Below are 19,592 nucleotides of genomic sequence, written 5' to 3'. Positions count from 1 at the left end.
CAGGGACAGGGACAGGGACAGGCACAGGAAGAGAGGTGGAGCTGCAGGAGGCAGAAATTATAAATATTTGATGCCCGTAACATGAGATTCAATATTTCCCAAGTCTCGGATCGCAGATCGGGATCCCCTATCCCCCGTCTCTGCCCCCCCCTACGACCCACACATTCATTTGCATTCGTGACTCAAAACAATGACAGAGGATTCGATAGCTCTGGGGGCCAAGAGATATAAAAACAAAAAAACCAAACCAGAAAGGAAGGCAGGCCGTGGGTGCCGAGGCATTCGATACCCTAGCCAATGGATCGTACCTATGGAATCACAAGGAAAAGCACTAGGACTAGGACTATAACTAGTGTTTCTCTGCAAATACTGGGTGTTTAGACGACATTTCCCAAGGAAACTATGCGATCTTGGGTGTTCTTCCTGGTGTACTATATCTATGGCCAAAGCTGTGGAAATTGTTTGATTACAGAGTGCTTCGTGCTTGAGCAGATGCTGCAAAATCGTTATACCCTCTGTGGAGGGTGCACTACTCGCAAAATGCAGCAAGACACGCGAGTCACGCGAATTAAACAAACCCAAACCCCAAAAACAAACCCAACGAAGAGGTTAAGCTGAAACTTAAGTTAAGGCCGGGACGGCATGGCGATGGGGATGGGGATGGGGACTGGGAGATCCCCAACGGGTGCCTCAACAGCTCATAACTCTGTCATGTCTCTGTCTCCGCCATGGATGGGTTTTATGGGGGATCCTACATTAGATGACATCTTATGAAAGGGGGGAATCCACTCTCAAAAGAGTGCCTCAAAGAGGGACACTCTCCCTCCCTCCCTCTCTCTCTGAAGTGCCACCAAGTAGTCTCTCCCTCTCTCTGTAAAGAGCTGTCGGAGTGGAGCAGAGCTCCACTGTCGTAACATTCTCTGGTCTAATGGAAGACAAACATTTTATGGCCTTCTAGATGACCTTCTTCGTTCTCTTCGTGGTACGCTTACGCTTACGCATTCGGTATTCATTCAATTACATTTTTGCGCACACTCAGCACTAAAGGGACCGCTCATAAAGCGTCAAAATTTTCGTCCAAATGAGCAGAAGGCCTCCTTCGTCCTGCCTCCTGGTGCACTGCACTGCCCGCTTCTGTTGTCCTTCATTAGAAACTGCTCCCCGGGGCATTCGATTCGTATATGGCCACACACATGCGACCTCCCTGTCCGGCGCCAGGTCGAAGTCCAATATTGAGGGACATTCAACGTCAACGCCATCAAAGTGTTCGGCCTCTATTAAAACTGACAGCTGAATGACCTCCAACCCCCGTACAAAGGCACTGGTCACCCCCTCTCATCAGCCTCATCATCACCCAGGAGCAGGACAAGGACCAGTTCTTCGAGGAGTACCATCATCAGAGAACCGCAGCGTAAACATTGCGGCTGCCTCAATGGCCGCCTTGCAACGCTTTCCGTGTCGTGTCTTGTGTCTTGTGTCCTGTGTCCTGTGGCCCCTTGCTGACCAATGGATTTCCCCTGAGGACATGCCAAACACTTTGCCACACTCAGCACTCTCCCTGCTAGCTGCTCCCTGCTCCCCCTCAGACTCTTCTCTGGAGAAGGAATCCCATTGAACGTTCCACTTGATTCTGTGACACTCATCTGCGGGAGAAACAAACGCAGTTTCAGTCCGAAAATCGAGCGAAATATTTATAGGAAACCGAAGGTAGAGCACAAACTCACCTTCGGGTCAAAGTTGAAGCTAAAAATATCATCACGTTTCTGCGATTCGGAGCAGCGATTAACTAATTCCTTTTGGCAGCTTTTAAGCCTTTGAAACGAAGAATCTTCTTTGGGGAAACTTTCTTAATCTGTCTCTGGCCCCAAAGTCTTTCTCCCAAAGTTTCCACAGCCTTCTCCCACTTCCAGAGCGACGAAAAAGAGTCCTTCTCCCTGCTGGAAAGAGGTAAGACGCAACTCCCACTCACGCCCCTCGTCACGCCTCCAAATTGCACTTTCCAAAGGCACCAACAAAAAAACACAACATCAGAAATTTTTATGATTTTCCTATGCAAATTTTGTCCAACTTTTCCAAGGGGTTCGAGTATTTTCAAAGGTTTTTTTCACTCTTTTTTCCCATAATTTTTTTTGGGGGGGAGCGGAGGTCTTCTTCCCTCACAGGTGACTGATTTTACGATTGTATTTTATGGACTGAGAAATGGTTTCGCCCTCCTTTTTGTGTCCAAATTGCAGCGCCATAAATTAGAGGGAAAACTCAATTAGAATTCGCCACACAAATGCGGTCCTGTGCGGCCAGATGGAGAGCCAGAAACCCGAAGATATAGTACTCTGATTCTTGTATTTGTGGGGGAAAAGTATGGCCCATTGCAGGTGGATAATCTTCGATGTCATTCGGGAAGTTTCTGCACAGCAAATCTTCCACAAATTCATCAATTCTCAACCTTATCCCCTTCTATTTCTCATATTCATTTCTTATGTATTTCTGTATTTCTTTTCGGATAGAAGGGTCTAGCCATTTGTGGCCTCCACTTCTCTGCCCGCCTCTACTCCCCATTCCTTCTTTTTCAGCTAATTTCTCTCTGTTTTCCTGGCCCTTTTCCACATCTCCGAGCCATGCTAATTCTGAGAGTCTCAAAGAGATAATCGCTCTGCGAGTCATAAAATATGTCATATATTTTGGGCCAAATTACAATAAACCCATTAAGGGCGTGGCACTCACTCCCATGTGGGGGCTTTCGGGCGGCAGATACCTTCGAGAAGGTGCCTTCGGGCTCGAGAAGGAAGCGAGTCACAGTTACACCCCAAGGAAGGGGGTGGAAATCGTGTAATTAACCCGTTAGGCAGGGGCTTTATCCGAGAAATCTGAATCTGGCGTGAAAACATTTGCCGCACTTGCAAGCACATGTGTAATTATCCTTCCAGGGAAGGACGTAGACCCCCCCCCCCCCCCCCCTCTCTTTTCTTTTCCGTTGAGTAAACAATAAAAAACGGAGAGCCAATCCCCCGAGCCAGCCCCCTATAATGCCTTGCAAATTGACACTTGTCCTCCTCCGCCTCCTCCTCCTCCTCCTCCTCCAGCCACTCGTTTCTCTGGAGAGAAGTCCTGCCGCTCCTCCTTCGTGCGAAATGCGAAAGAAGGACAGGCAGGACTCAAGTCCATCAGGAAAGTGATGAATGTGCAAGTTCCTGTGTGTCCAGTGTTCAGTGTTCAGTGTCCTGTTCCATCCATCCGGCAGTAAATTGGATTGCATATCATTACTTTGCACTTGTCTGCCCAACGAATTTTCACACTTTTCCTCTGTGCGGGAAAGCGGCGAAAAGCACCGAAAGCACCAAAAGGAAAAGGATAATTTATGCGTCTTGCAGGAAGTCTCTTTGATGGACATTCCTTTCAACTCCTGGGGGTTTGGGTATCCTTCGGATTGGGTATGCAGTCTCTCCCGCCCCCCCCCTGACCATTACGATTGCCAGGCAAATCCAATAAACCAACTCGCATCGCACTCCTCATGTGTGGTGCGATAATATTTGCCTGACTTCCAGCTCTATATCCCCGATGTCCTTGCGACTCGGACGGTGGATGGTGCGAGGGTCTGCAGAGCAATACAAATCAGCATAGGAAAGCAATTTGCTGGCTAACAATGATTAATGTTTTCTATAGGTAAAGGAAAACGCTGCGAACGGCTACTTTTCTGAGAAGCCCGGCAGAGTGTTTCCAGGGAATGAAAGATCAAGTCGGAAACATAGTTGGAATCAGTCCCATTCCAGACGATCTTCTACTATGCATCTCCAACCCAAAGAAAACGCCAATATCGTGTGCTTTTAGCAGGGATTTTCCTTCTCTAAGGAACCTGTGAACTCAGGGACTTTATACCCTGAGATACCTAACGAGTTCCGTTGAAATTTCACTTCTAATAAAAGCTTTAAGGCGTGTTCGTTTTATTCAAAGACTTTCATTCCTTTGCTTAGTTTTCTTGGGAGTTCCTGCAGTTTTCTTTACAAAATAGTCCCCCAAGTTCTGTGTTCTTTGCAGTTTTTAAACTTTCCTTCCCTTTGTTTTATTCAATGTCATTTATTTGTACTACTCCTGATAAAATACCTACTGTTACTTCTATGCCCTCCATTATTTCTCCTCAAAGTTCTTCCAGTTGAACTCTTCAAAACTCTTCAAAACGGATGTCCCTTTATTGGTCTTGTCAACTGGTTGTCACAGGCCTCTTGACTTACGATTATGAATGCCCAAATGACAGTCGAACATGGTCTGGCTGTCATAAGGGGAATTCCCACCCCCCACGGGCAGGATTCTACATCCCCCTCCCCCTGCAGGAGGGGGATTCTCTTCTGCTCCTGACATTAAAAAAAATGTCAAAAATTCAAATTGTGCTCCGCAAAGAATGTGTGTAAATCATGCTCTAGGGTTTTTTGGTTGTTTGGGTTTTGTTATTGGGATCCTTGAGCTCTGGTCTGTCGGATTATAAGTTCTCCAAGCAAGTGTGTTCCTCGCTCTTTCGGTCTGCGAGACTCCTCTCTGTACTCCCCTTACCCTGCACACTCTCCCACCCCCTCTCGTCATGTATTCGCCGCCTTCCTGCCCCTCCCTTTCCGCCGTGCCACACTGCTGGCTTAATTCGAAATTAAATTTATCATCAATGCAATTAGTGGCCATAAATTAAGGATTCCCGTTCACGTCCTTCATCCTACTCCCTGGCTCCCACCGCCCACCGCCCATTGCTCTCTGCTCACTCCTCTTACAAATTCCCTCTCTCTCTCTTGTGCTGTCTCTTTCTCTCTCTGTCGTTTTGTGGTCACAAGTGTGAATTATGGCCAATGCCGCATAACCTTTTCTGCATATCTGTGGGGATATCCCTCATGTGTGTTGTGTTCTGTGTGCTGTGTGTCCTTTTTCGTGGCTGCGGTCAAATTAAATTAAATTGTCCTTTTTCATTTCGATACACTTTCGAATCCTCCAGAGAGAGAGAGAGAGGGAGGTGGCTGGGGGCTGGGGGCCACTGTGCCGCATCCTCGTCAGCTCCATTAAGCCAATAAAGCATTCGTTTCATTGGATTACGTATGCTGATGTCAGAGCAGGCGGCAGGAGGCAGGAGCAGGAGGAGGATGTGTGGATCCGGTTACACACATGTGGATGGACAGTGGGGAGCGCAGCTCTCTCTCTCTGGCTCAATTTGGGCGCTGATGAATTGGCCAAACAGGCCCAAAGGAATCCCAGCAGTCACAGAGATGGCGACAAGCCCTGAGCACACAGAGAGAAACCGGGGCAAGGGACAGGAGAGGGGAACAGAGAACAATATTTCCACTAATTTAGAAACGTGAAAGAATCCCCAAGGAATCGGCGGGAAGTGACACCATTCTGGAGCCCAGGAAATGTGGGATGGAGAGCGGAGAAAGATGGAGAAAGAGAGCTCTAATTCTGAAACTGAAAGCAGGAAAGGAGAGGGAAAGGAACCCTTTCTCAACACGAGAAAACTAGAGAAAGAAATAGAGGGGAAAGATGAAGGAAAAGCGAGCACTAATTCGGAAATTCTTCGAGGATTCTTGGCTGAAGAAACCAAGTCGGATATCATTTTGGAAGACCCCCGTCGATGGTATTACCACAACACCCCACCCCACCCCGTGGGTAACTGGTCAGGGTAATTGCTCGGACGCCCCTCCACCTCCACCCCCACTCTCCCGTCTCCCGTCTCCCCTCCTGCCGGTCAAGTTTCACCATTGATTAAATGCCTCTGATAATCATTTAATCCTCGAGAGCGAATCGCGCAGGGCAGGCGTTGAAATGAAGTTGTTTCATGTATTATTCATCATTTGGCTTTCATTACTTTCTCCGCTTTAATTTCTTTGCCCCCAGCCACCCCGCTCACCCGCTCCTTCACTGGACTTTCCCCTCTTGTTGCTGCTGGAAATCTAGATTTAATAAGAGAAATGCAGCGAACCTAATGAACATCCTGTTTGCCCTCTGCTTGTGTATTGTGTGGTGTTTCCTTTCCGCCTTCCTTCATTTCTGGCCTCTATCCAAGCAGAAGAGATTTCTCTAGCTCTCTGATTCTCTCTGGCCCCTGCCCCTGCCCCTGCCCCTGGCTGGTGCTCCTGCTGTTCCTGCTGATGATTGTGATGGATAAACTATTGAGGAAAGAAAATTGCCTCGAAAGATGGAAAAATCTCTCGTTCGATTGAATGGGTTTCAATTGAAATTCACTTTTTGGATGCTTTTGGCATTGATGTTTCCGACTCGATTGCACTGCGCCACGCCCCACAAGACGCCCCGCCCCCTCTAACCAGAGACAGTTGCCAAAATCAGGAACTTCAATCAAGTGCCACACGAGAGAATGGCAACTGAAATAGCATTCAAAGGGCTATTTCCAGCACTGAAAAGTGACAGGAATACACGTGTTTCTGTCATTCAGGAACAGCGGAATGGAACAGAGAACCGAAGACTCGTCCATCATTCAACTTGAACTTCTGAACACCACTTGAAATATACCAATTTATCCCACTTTTCAATACCTACCAAGGGGACACTCTCGTTGCTATCATTGCTTCATTCTGTAGTTCATTTTCCAAAACTTTTACCTGGATGAAACGAAGAAGTTTCTTCATAAATAGAGTACCAATAGACGATTCCCAACATTCAAAAGGGACAGGAACCCTCTTGTTTTTTTTTGTCATTGCCGAATGTTGTAAACAATGAAATATTAAAGGCAGTGCCTTTTCCAACACTAGACCTCCCTAAAGCCACAAGAACCTAAGAGAGACGGGAATCATTGCAGTAGTCCTTGGTATATTCAAAAAGTGCTCCTAACACTATGAAATGATACCAGAATTCCACACTTTTCCCTTTTCAAGCATATGCGAGCATGTATGACCCAATGATGGGAACACTTGTTTGGCTTTCATTGGAATCCTTGGAGCATTGGAGCATTGGAGCCATGGTCTTGGCTTAGACAAGATTTATGAGGCATAATTTATTGATTTGCAGACATTATGTCAGCGAAAGGGGTTTCCAAAGGGTCTCCTGCCATAAATCTTTCACAAAAAGAAATCTGAAATTTGTCATGTGCCCAAGAAAAAGTTATGACCCCCGAATCGAAGGAGGTTCGGGGATATAATCGAACATCTCCACTACGAATGATGCCAGATTTTACACCCCCATCCCTCTCCGACCCGTTCTCACAACCCCTTCCTATGCCTCTGCCCCTGCCTCCGCCTCCGCCAATACGCGTATAAGTTCGTTAGCAAAAGGCCACACAATCAGCCCACAAATTTGCAGCATTAGTGCGAAATTAAATTATTGTTTACATGCACGTAATTATGTTTTGAGAACAGTGTCTCCCCCCTCCCCACCCCTATGCGGCCATCGAAAAACCCCTATGGCAGGACGTCGACTGGTGGTGCCAACCCTCGAAACTTGCCGCAGAATTGTTGCATGACAATAAAAAGCCAAAACGAACCGAGGCACAAGGACTCCCCGACCCGGTTCCACCCCTTTTCTTGTGTGTGTGTGCGGCTGAAAATTCGATTTTAAAATGCTGTAGCAACAACACAGGGAACAAGGAAACACAGACAACACGAACGGACCACGGGACAGGGAAAAGGACAATTGGTTTGCCGGCTACGGCTACGGGTGTAGCCTGGGCCATGACTTTCACAGCTCGATTAAATGAACGGAGAAGGGTGGAGTAGGCTGGGGATCTGCTGTTGCTTCTGGGATTATTGGGCATTTGCATACGGTCCGAGCCAGAGGTCAATTTCGTATTTAATCGTATTCAATTTCGAGTGGATTTCTTTTTAATCCTCCAGGAGAGCGAGTCCTTTTTGAGAGATAAAAAGTCAAGAGCGAGAAGGGAACACAGATGACAATGGCTTAAAGCATGGCAAGAGTCAGGAAGTGGCTTTAACCTCAGCTTAAAGTAAAGCTTCAAGGAAGGGAAACCCTCCCCGAAAGAAGAAAGAGAAAATGCCTCTGGGATCGATTATTACCAATCAAAATGGAATGAAACGTGCCTGTGGCCCCAGGGTTGCCCTCCATTTCAAAGAAAAATCTGTCAAAGCCCGCGTTCCACTTCCACTTGGTCCCACTCCCAGCTGTCTCCCATGCTTCTGGTTAATATTTGGGGGAATTATTGCATTTAAAGGTCAGGTCAGGAATTTCTGCACTTGAACTTCCAACAATGAATGGGATTTCCCCTTTGTGTCAGCAGGTGACTGCTCGTCTTTTTTCATTCACCAACGAACTCAAGAAAAAGTCCTCTTGGAGGCAAATGACAGCGCTCTTTGAGGCTTCGAGAAGATGAGGTCAGAGTGCGAGGAATGTCGGCGCCCATCTCTGGAAAGAGTGGAGACTGTTTGGCGCTTTCATTACAAAATATTTGGCGTACTAAAAGTTCTGTTTGCTCTAATGAAGTCATTTATATGAGGAATCATGCTTTAATATCAAGAGAAGGACATTAATGAAAGGGTGGACTGAAGGACTGATGTACTGATGGAAGACCCATCACATAGAGCTGTCGCCAGTTGTCTGACCCACAAAACGGAGACCACTTTCCATGCAAGAGGAGTCCCAAGATAGTGCACATATCTTGGCTTATATCGCATAATCTACAGACCAGATCTTGCGTTCAGTAATTAACATATACGCCAAAGTTTCCTCTGGTTTTCAGGAGGGGGTTTCCCATCGCACATCTCCTGTTTCCCATTTTCCGCTTTCCGTTTCAGCTTCGATGAGCAAACATTGTTCAGACACTTAAATTTGCATAATCAAAATCAAAAACATCATTTCCATTCCGATTTCCAGCCACCCCTCGCCCCGCATCCTTCCTTTTACTTGTAGTCCTGTGCGTCCTGTCAATATGCCACTTGGAAGCCGCAGAAGCAGCATTTGAAGCTTTTAAAATTATGCAAATTCAATTTTGGAGACACTTTTGCCACTGCCACTGCCACTTCGACTCCAGGTCCTGCTTCTGGCTTCTGGCTGCTGGCTGCTGGCTGCTGGCTGCTGCTCCTGTTCCTGTGTTCCGCATTTCCTGCCCGCCTCTGCCTCTGCCCCTGCCCCTGCCCCTTTGCTCCACTCAAAAGTTGAGACATAAATTCGAGTAACTGTATTAATATAATTGGCCAGGGGCGGTTCTTACGGTTGAGGGGTCGAGGGTTCTTAAAATTAGATTTAGATTTGTCCTCCTGCCACCAGTGTCATTGCCATTGCCATTGCCATTGGCAGTGACTGTGGCAAACACCTCCTTCCTCCTGCCTCCTGCCTCGTGACTCTGTTGCAACTCCTCCTCCTGGCAAAGAGCTTCCTTCTCTGATTATCCTCTTTGTTGTTGTCTTAGGGAAAGTGGCGTAAGATCTCAAGAGCCATTCATTCTGGGAGGCAGGCAGGCAGGTACCAGGCAGTCAGTGGCCCCGTAAGTTGTGGCTCCATTTAACTTTCTTTTGGCCATAATTTAAACTCCGTGGCCCTCTCTCGCTCTCTCTCTCTCTCTCTCTGTCTCTGTCTCTGTATCTGCTTGGCCATATTTCGTGGCTGCAATCCTTCCGCATGAATCATGTTTAGTTTCGGGACGCAGTGCAAATCGTTTTATTATTCAAACCCAATTGCTCTGCGACTATAAATAATTAATTTAGATGGTTTCTCGGGGAGGCTCTCGGCTGTGTTGTCCCTTATTTATGTACTGTATCCGTATCTGCAGCTGTATCTGTATCTGTATCCCCAAGTCCGAGTCCGAGCTTAACTGTTGCTTGCTTTTGCCAGAGATTTGTGGTCTGGCCATGAGTTAGGGCCATTTAGATATGAGATTACCTTTTATGGGACCTTGTGTGTCCCCCAAAAAAGCCAAGAAGTCAACTGGTGGAATGTTCCTCTTTCTCTCTCTCTCGAACAGTGGAAGGGAAGCCTGAAGTAGGAAGTAGTTCTCTTTGAAATACATTTCACCTTCAAAAACTTACAATTTGCGTTTTCCTATTACTTTTCAAGTTTGTTCTTGCGAAAGGCTTATCCTTCACTCCATAACAACACATATTCTTATATTCTTATTATTCTGAATCCATTCCATATTCACTTTATCAAATTTTAATGTTCCATTCTACTCATTCTCTACTTCCTTCATTCTTTCGTGCATTCCATGTTGTAAAAGGCATCGTCTTAGGCTTTATTAGTGAGTAAAGCCACACTGTAGTCCATTTAGGATTGAATCATCAGATAGGGATACCATTTACCATTCAAATCATCAGATTGGATCCACTTGTTCTAACATTGACTTTGTCCATGGATCTCATTCTAGCAGTCAGTGTTGTAAAAGACATCGTCTTAGGCTTTATTAGTGAATAAGGCCACACTGTATTCCATTTAGCATTCATTAATCCGATAGAGATACCAATTACCATTCAAATCATCAGATAGAGACAGACGCAGATCACATTCCACTCATTCCCCTATTCAGGGAGAAAGTGTTGTAAAAGGCTTTTAGACATTACCATTGCTAAGCTTTTTAAGTGCATTTACCATTAGGAGCATCAGATTGGTAGATTGGTAAGGATTGGTATCCTGCACTCATTCGCCCAGTAAATCTCTCCTTGCTCTGTTCTCTTCTCATTCTTTGCCCCCATTTAGTGTTGAGAAATATTTGCTCCATCATGCATGACTGTACTCCGTAACAGCCTCTTAAGCAGCAATCGATAGCAGTCATCGAATTCCATATCTTCACACCTTCCTGGGGAGGGAGGACATTTTTGGGATTCCAGTGATGTCCTTTGGCATCGTACGGATCGTAGGGATATGCCGTAATGCGTTTATGGCAGCTGCAGCCGTTAACTGTCCATAAAAGTGCACATTATTGTAATGTTGCATTGTCCTGTGGCATGGCACTAACGGCAGGACACCGACGACGCGTCGTTCGCTGCTAATCCAGCCGGAGCTCCGGCTCCAGGCTTGGCACTTTGCCCGGCAGGACATCTTCCGTCTCCTGTGAGTGCTGCTCCTTGGCACTCTCCTGTGTGTGTGTGTGTGGGTGTGTGTGGAGAAGTGTAAATGTTTTAGTGGATTATCGTTTGGCACGATTTTTATCATCGAATGGCATTCGATTGGAATGTCTTTTGGCAGTCGAAACTGCTGCCATTCCATTGCTGCAATGAGAATTGCTTGGCCGCCAAGTGAATTGTCCTCCCGTGAACGCTGACCCCAATCCATATCCTGAACCGAAAGGTGACCGGGGGCTGTGGCCGGACATTAGTTGGAAGACCATCATCCATTAGAGCAAAGCCCCGCAAACCGTTTCAAATCTCGTTATGCAGCAGTCGATGGTGGCTCTTGCTTTCGCTCCCACCCCACTTTAAGGACATTCCTCTCTCTCCCTCACTCTGCGACTCGCGCCTCTGCGACAGAGGGTGGTCCTGGAGTTCATATAAAGGCCCCCGACCCCCACAAATGTCAGCAATAAAAAGATAATCATGATTTACAGCCAACTTCAATATGTGGTCTGTGGAATGCTGCTCCTTCGGCTGCGCACATTCCACGGAAAGTTTATTCCCGCATCAGGAGGGCGGAGGAGGACTCTGTCTCTGTCTCTGGAGCTGTCAAAAGTCCTTGTTCAACTGTCATTCAGGCATTTTATTAGCATATTAATTATAGGCTCACAGGCACAGGACTCACACTCTGCCACGCCGTCTCCCAGCAATTAAATGGCAGCCAGGAACCATTTAAACTTTGACACCTGCCTGTCGGAATGCCTCCCTGGGATCTGGGCTGTGGGCTCTGGGATTTGGGATTTGGGCTTCGGTTTTTGGTGTTTCGGGACTTCGAGGGGGCACACAACTTTTATTGGCCTTTCAGGCTCAGGGAAATCTCATTAATCTTTTGTTTCGAGGTCTTTCATGGTCTTCCGAGGTGTGTAAACCGTAAACAAATCTCTTTTTTATGGTAATTGGACGACTTTTTATTGTTTTTCGTTTGTGCTTTTTTTTTGTTTTTTAGACTTTTTCGACTTTTGATTTGACTTTTCGTTTGCGTTTCCATTTGTATTGTTCTGTTCGATCGATTTCATTTAATTAGTAAGTCAAATCCAATTCAATTCCCATTCCAAGTGCTGCCTCCCCTCCCACTCTGCCCTTGGGGACTGGACTTTCAGTGGAATTCCCCGACGGGCGGTAAACTAATTTGTATAAACTAATTGAGAGATTTGCGCACTCTGGTCAGCACAGCACAGCAGAGCACAGCACAGCAGAGCGACTGGCCCTGGCACTAGAACTTTATGACGTGTTCTCTCATTAGCAATAAAAACCAAATGGAAATGGCCTGATTAGCCTCTGGATTGCATTGCAATTGTGTCCAGGGCGGACGGGAGGAGAGGAAGAGAGGACGAGAGGAGGACACACATTATCCCGTGGGACTAGCAGGATTACTCGGTACATGCCAGGGAGGAGGAGGGGAGGGCGATTGGGAGTGTGCAACTAATTGCAGAACTGTATTTGAGCTGTATTTAAAGTATTCCGGCGCGTCATGCGGCAGCGCTTCTCGGTCGCTTGGGCTGGGTTTGGCTCGGAATTTCTATTTATTTTTATACCTCCCGAAATTAAGTACTTACTTTAATCTTTGGGCAACTAATCCACTACCAAGCACTCATTTATGTATTTTTCATAGTTTTTCAAGCATTCCCCAAAGCTAAAACCTCTCTCTATTTATAGTTGTTCCTTCGTAGGTCCAGTGCCATCTCCAAGTAATCCGTTTCCTGTTTTCTAGAGCACAACTTTAATCCTTTTTCACTTTCAAAATTCATTCAGAGTGCGTACCCTCCACATCTCCATGCGGGACTCCATCCAGAATCCTTTGGGTTACCTTTGCTATCTCCCATTTATGGACAAATAGATAATGACGGCAACTTTTGCAATTGTTTCCACGCAGGCAGCCCAGGACATTGCTCCTTGCCGTTGCCATTGCCATTGCCGTTGCCTTTTCGGTGGAGCAAGGACTCATTACGGGCGTCGTTATCTGTCCCATATGAGAATATCAGAGCCCAGCGAAAGGGGCATGCCGCATGCCGCATGCCGAATGGGTTTATTGTAATTGTGTTGCAACATTTTGTTAAAATATGACATATTTTATGGCTCACAGTGGGAGCAGTGGGAGGAGTGGGTGCTCTGAGAGCTTTTATCTGCCAGTCGCATGTGTAATTTGCATTCGGAGATCCTTGGGCGGGGGCCGGGACTCCACTCCGCATGTGCGCCAAATGAATTCGAATTGGTCCCATTTGTACTTTATTAGGGTTAAGTTTTGTTATTATCGCAGATAATGAGACCAGAGACCAGAGATGGCAAATGGTAGATGCGAGATGGGTGACTCCATTCGGAGAAGAGCAGAGCAGGAGAACATTCCTTCGTTTGGTGGCCAGAGAAGCGAGAGGAGTCCTCCTCTGTTTTGGAGCTGCTCAGGTACAAAGAGAACTCTCCTCTGCTCTGCTCTGTCCTGCTCTCTGCTCAGCTCTCTGCTCTGCTCTCTTGAGTAGCAGACGATGATGAAGCAGGGAACGGGAACAGGGTCTCCCGGTTTTTGTGTCTCATTTCTCAAATTGCAAAATATGCGTGGAATTTCTTGTACTCGTGGATGACCGAAAAACTCACAGAAAAACTGAAATATATTTAGCCCTGTCTTTCGTTGGGGTTTTTGTCTGAAGGTTTCGTCTGGCTCTGGCTCTGCCTCTGGCTCTGGCTCTTTGCTCCTGGCTCCTTTGTTTCTTTGGCGTTCGAGGTCTCTCCAATGCAATCCTTTGATTGAGAGCAGTCCCTCAATGTTTGAGCCTAAATGGTTCATATATCGGAGGAGCAGTCGCGCATCCATGGCGGGGATATCCACAGGGAGGCCAGTAGCGAAGGGAGTATCGACAGAGTGGCCTCTGCGGAAGGGTGTATCGCTAGAGGCTCTTCTCAGCGACAGATATTTCGATAAATTAAATCAAATTGTTCGAATTGTTTGAATTTTTCTCATTTTTGTGCATGTTTAACGCGTGCACGGAGTGAGGACAGCAAATATAATTGGGCCCACGGTAAAAAAAAAAATGTCAGAGTGCCAAAGAAATGGACATCTAAAGACGAAATTAGAACAGGGTTCTCCCTCTCTCTCCCCAGACGGGGACGGGGACGGGGTCTGGGACTGGGGCTGGGAAATTCAATAAAAATGCCACAAAATGTCATAAGTAAATTATTCAGAATAGAAATCCAATTGATTGACACCCACACGCGTCGTGCAGTTCCGGGGGCAAATTTGGCAGAGAAATCCACCCAAAAATTATACACAGCAGGGAAATTGGTTGCCGTGAGGCGACGGCTGTGGCTGTGGCTGTGGCAGTGGCAGACACGTGTCAAATCCGTGGCAGGAGGCAGGGGGCAGGGGGCAGGCGACTGGGAGTTCCATTCCATTAGTTTTTGCAGACGGAATGAATATATATTTTAATAACTCGACTAAAAGTCCTCGACATTAAGTTGACAAATGTCTTAATATGCAACATTGAGGCAGAGGCACGACAACCTCCCACCACCTCCCCCTCCCCCTCCCCCTGTGCCCTTTTCTGATCCCCAGAGGAGTCTCCCAAGACATGCAAATCGAGTGGGAGATGAAGAGACGTGGGGGTTCTCCTTCAAGTTCTCTCATCGCGATGGCGCTGAAGATGACGATGACGATGATGCGGCCAAGTGTAAGACTATGAATAATAAAAAGGGTTAAATTAGCATTTTCACATTTATTTTGAGCGATGACATGGCCCGATACCACAACCAGAGCGACAAGACAGCCAGAGAGAGAGAGAGAGAGAGCGAGGGGGAGAGGGAGGCGCAGGACCCCCGGCCTTGGCTGGGCCTGTCTTGGGCCTCGACGGGTTACGCTTTTTATCGCCCTGGCTTGGGGGTAGCTTATAGGGTTAAAGCGTTCTGTGGGCGGCTGGGGGGTTGGGGGCGGGGGTTTATTAGCGGGCGCGTGCACTGGCAATCATGAGGCGTGTTAGCGATGGGCGCAATTTCCGATGACATACATGAAAAAGAGTCCTTGTCGTTGTCCTGGTCCTGGTCCCGGTCCTGTCCCTTCGGGATAATCACTAATGATATGGCGGCTATCCCGTTCCGGAAGTCCAAAGACATTTCTGACATTGAAAGAAGGCGTTTAGGCGTAGTGCGAAGAGATTAGTTTTTCTCCTTTTTTTTGGGGGTGGGGGGGAAAGGATTGCGGCGATGGTCGGGGGATAGGCAGATTCCAATCTCTTTGATAGATACGCAGCTGATTAGCAAGATTGGGAGGATGGAGGACAAAATACTGGGAAGAGATGTTTAGAACTGGCCAGAAGAAGCGAAAGAAGTGGGGATCGGTGTAAAGTCCTCAAAAACTGTCACACTTTGAAGGTATGCGGAACAGGATCATCTTTCAGGGGAACTGCACTTCAGAGCACTTCTAGCAAAAGCCCCGAGAAATGCTTGAAATCAATCTCTGCCATTCATCAAACACACCTCCTGCTGCAACAAATCGTCTAATGCCCCCCTGCCCACTACCCCCTGCCCCCTGCCGTTTAATTGCTGTGTAAATCAAATCCATCCACCGTCAAAACACGGATCCATTTCATTTTTGTGTGCCACAGAGTGCCACAGAGAGAGAGCCTACTACAAGGATTACCCATTAAAAATGTTAATTAGTTGCACAAACAGTGAGCATCGGTGATTGCAACAGAGCGGAGAGAACGAGAGCACCAACAGAAGCAGAGGCAGTGCCACAGGAGGACTCTCTGTGCCGCCGTGCCTCTGCGCCGTGGTGCCCCCAAACAGACATCGCGTGTATGCAAATTGAATCCACGGCCTGCCTGTCGTTGGTGTCTCCTCAATTGAATGGCAATTAAGATAAATGTTCGCAGCATGTCCGCACTTAAGCGCGCAACATGCCACAGAAAGAGGCCCAGACAGAGGCCCAGAGGGGGGGCAAGCGGCAGACAGACGGACCTGAGACCTGGGACTGGAGGCGGTGTCTGTGAGGCGGCTCTTAAAGCGCCCAATAATTATTAACTAATTTCTTTGACACTTTGAACCTTAAACGGAGGCAAATGCGAAAGCGAAAATACAGGAAGGGAGTCTTTGCTCTTTAAAGGACCTTTTGCTGCAGGTTCTCTTCGTTTCAATTACGGATTCGCGTCACGTCTCGAGGCGTCTGGCAAAAATCGATACGCCCGCAAGGCTATGCAGGCGAGAGCCGGACAAAGGCCAATAGCCAAAGGCACTGCAATGGCAACAAATCAGCCGAAAGACCAGATAAACCGCTGAATGAGAGGGTATAAGCCGCACTCCCAGAAGAACGGGACTCTCGCTCTCTGAAGAATATGACACTATGGACGCCTCTCTGTAGAGAACAGACCCCTCCTCCCTCCCTGCCTCGCTGCCTCTCCATCTCCCTGAAGAACAAGTGCAATGAACCGCTTGATGGAATTCCCTTCTTTCGAGCAGAGTTTGCCTTTCGAATCCATATCCATTAATCCGAAGCCAGGGAAAATGAGAAAAATATTTTTATAATTTCGAGTTCGTTTTTTGATAAATCACAGACGAAGTGGCATCATTTGTCAAGGAACATCCCCGGGCAGAGCCCCTGCTCCTTCCACATATGTCACTCGGGTCAAATATGCGACACTTTCGTCATGCAACAAAGCGGGGCACGAGTGCAGGAGGCACGAGTACGGGAGGCAGAAGGCAGGCCAGACGCTTGGGTGGTGGACACATAACAAATGACCTTCTTCTGCCCAAAGGGGGCCAGTCCAGGGATGAGTTATGGTCCACTATTCCGATTCCCATTCCGATTCCGATCTAATAATATGCCACGACATGGACTCTAAAACCCTTTCGACTTGCTCCAGATTCCATCATCGCTTGATGGAGTTGCGCCGTCTTTAAGCTTCAGTTCTTCTTTGGGGAGATTCTTTGGGGAATCCTTAAAGAAACAATTGCCGAACAACATCGCATATCCTTGCATCCGGCCTCCTGCTAATTGTGCCGACAGGACATCTGAAATATTGGAAAATTATGCGGAATTAATGGAGGCATCTGCTTCCAGTGCGAAGCTCTCGGTTGGGGATGGGATGGGATGGCTTTTATCAAAAAATTAGAGCGTGAAATAAAAGTCCCAGTCCCCAGTCCTCAGTTTCGGTCCCAGTCCCAGTCCAGGGAATGTGTGTGCTCTCTCTCTCTGTCTCGATTTATTGAAGGCCATAAATCATGGGAACATTACTCTGATACGGAGACCTAGAGTGGGCCGGAGTGGGGCAGGAGTTAGAGGAAAACTTAGAGCAGGAAAGCATCTAAAGTCGAAGCTCCATTGATAGTTAAAACTCCAGGAATCGGTGGCCCCATTTCATTTCATTCGGGGTTTCATTCATAAAAAACCAAGGAACTTAAAATTTCAATCACGTTCGAATCTTTTCAGAATGAAACAGAATTTAGGATAGAAATAGAATTATTGTGGAAGAGCCCACAAGATAAACAGCAGGAGATATAGCGCCCCCAAAAAAAAGGCAACAGTGCCATACTGAATGAAAGATGCACAGATACATAGATACACAGATACTTAGATACTAGATACCGGAGGGGTTCTCGTAGGCACAGCGCGTGCTGGGGATCCACAGAGAGAGCGAGAGATTGCTCTCCACACCAATGATGTCTTCATTCATGAGAAATTTCGACAGGTAAAAACATTGAGTCGCCTCCCCCGCCGCCGTGGCAGTGGCAGCGGAAATGGAACATTGAGGAAACGTCTATCTCCAGGCCAGATCTCGGGATCATCATGTGCCTCGGGAGGAGATCACAGATCACAAATCACAGATCACAGATCTCTGTGGCTGTGGCTTTTTCTGTTTATGTTTCTGTACTGCCATAATGAAATTTAACCAAATTTGGGTCTGAAATTGCGAGACGTCTGCAAGACGTTTCCATAAATCAAGCTTCCATCAACAAATTCCGCGTACGATCGCATTGGCATCCTTATGGAGCGACGCCAGAGCGTGGCGACTCCATCTAGGGATCGGGAGCGGGATCGGGCTGCGGGTTGCGGGTTGCGGGTCGCGGGTGGGGGCTGGGGGACTTCTAAATCTGGCAGTGGATCGGTGGATGGACACGTGCCTCCTCTAGTGCCACATAGGGGTCTGGCTCGGTCTCTGTTCATTTGTTCAATTTACATTTTGATTTCCTTTTTAATTGCCATTCAATTAGCGGATGGATCGATCGCTGATCGGTGATCGGTGGATGGTTGGCTTTTCCTGGGACTCTGCTGCGATGTCAATCATTGGACGAAAAGGAAGAGATCTCGTCTCTCGTTTGCTTAAGCTTTTCATCGGTTTCATCGGTTTCTGCTCTCTCGTTGGGGGGCTCTCAATTATCTGCTCTCCAGGAAACCTGCAAACCTGGAGCCTCTCTCCGGCTGCCTTTTGCCATTTCCATTTATGGCCAAAAGAGCATGTTTCCCCCCCTCTCTCTCTTCGTCCCGTGTAATGTGACTAATTGGAAGGCTTTTTCGTTCGTTCTGCGGGTTAATTGCTTCCCAATCAGAGCCCCATCCTTGAAGCCAGCTCCCTGCCATTCCTCGAGGAATCCTCCTTGCACTCCTTATCGATCCTCCGTCCTGCTCTACAGGTAGATCCTCTGGGTGCAGGTGTCTGTATGAGTGTTCCGCTGACAGTTTATGAAATTTATGACATTATTTTCTCCCAGACCTTTCTCTGGAAAGTGGCCAGCACTAACTGTTCTCCCCTCGCCCTCTCTTGTCTGTTGAGGATCAGCAGGGGGCAGCAGATAGTCCCGGGCTCTGGCTCTGGCTCTAACTCTGGCTGTGGCTGTGGCTGTGGCTCTGGCGCTGTTCCCATCATAAATGTCAAAATATCAACCCGCACACAAGAGGCTATGTGATTATTATTACAAGTACTAGGTACTTGCAATGCTCGTATCATTCGTTAGATCAGTACCAAAGCAGATCTCAATTCCCATTGCAAACCCTTGCCCCATCCTTTATCCTTTATCGTTTATCCTTGGCCATATGCTGCCCAAAATTTGTTTGCAAATTAACCATTTGAATAATTTTCCCCAAAGCAAAAAAAGGAAAGGAAAGGAAAAACTCTCTGAATTTATGAGGAGGCTGCCTGGCGGCCCGGCTGCCACACATTCCCTAGAAGTTCGGCCTCAGCTGTGTGCCGCAGAGTTACGAGCAAATTGCGTGCCACATGGAGTCGCAGCAATTGCCGAAAATGAACTTGGAGGATTGGATGGCAATCGGGGGACACTGCCACTCGCAGTGGCACTCGCAAGTCCTTTGTCAACATTTTAAATGCATTTTTATTGAGATTCATATCGCGAGTTCGCACAAAGAACTTGAATGCTGCCTTCGATTGACTTCAAATTCCTTAAATTATTGCCTTAACCTCCCGCGCCCACACCCACACCGCCCGATTGGGTATCGAATCGAATCGAATCCAAAAACAAGGCCCAAATGCCATCTACCACCCCATATGGGAGTCGTTCGTATTCGTATTCCAATTCCCCTTCTCGGGTGCCCATCACCATCCCCATCCCCATCCCCATCCC

General features: G+C 47.4%; 1 protein-coding gene across 1 annotated transcript in view; it reads right to left on the bottom strand.

Moving 5' to 3' along the window:
* Positions 1-19,592, bottom strand: part of LOC113566746 — a 61,128-nt gene that overhangs the window by 5,795 nt on the left and 35,741 nt on the right. The gene's annotated exons all lie outside the window — the stretch shown is intronic.

The sequence above is a fragment of the Drosophila persimilis genome, unplaced genomic scaffold (genome assembly GCF_003286085.1).
Source record: "Drosophila persimilis strain 14011-0111.01,24,50 unplaced genomic scaffold, DperRS2 tig00000885-arrow-arrow-pilon, whole genome shotgun sequence".
Taxonomy (NCBI): Eukaryota; Metazoa; Arthropoda; class Insecta; order Diptera; family Drosophilidae; genus Drosophila; species Drosophila persimilis.
Note: the sequence above shows the minus strand (reverse complement) of the source record. Positions and strands in the feature narration are given on the sequence as shown.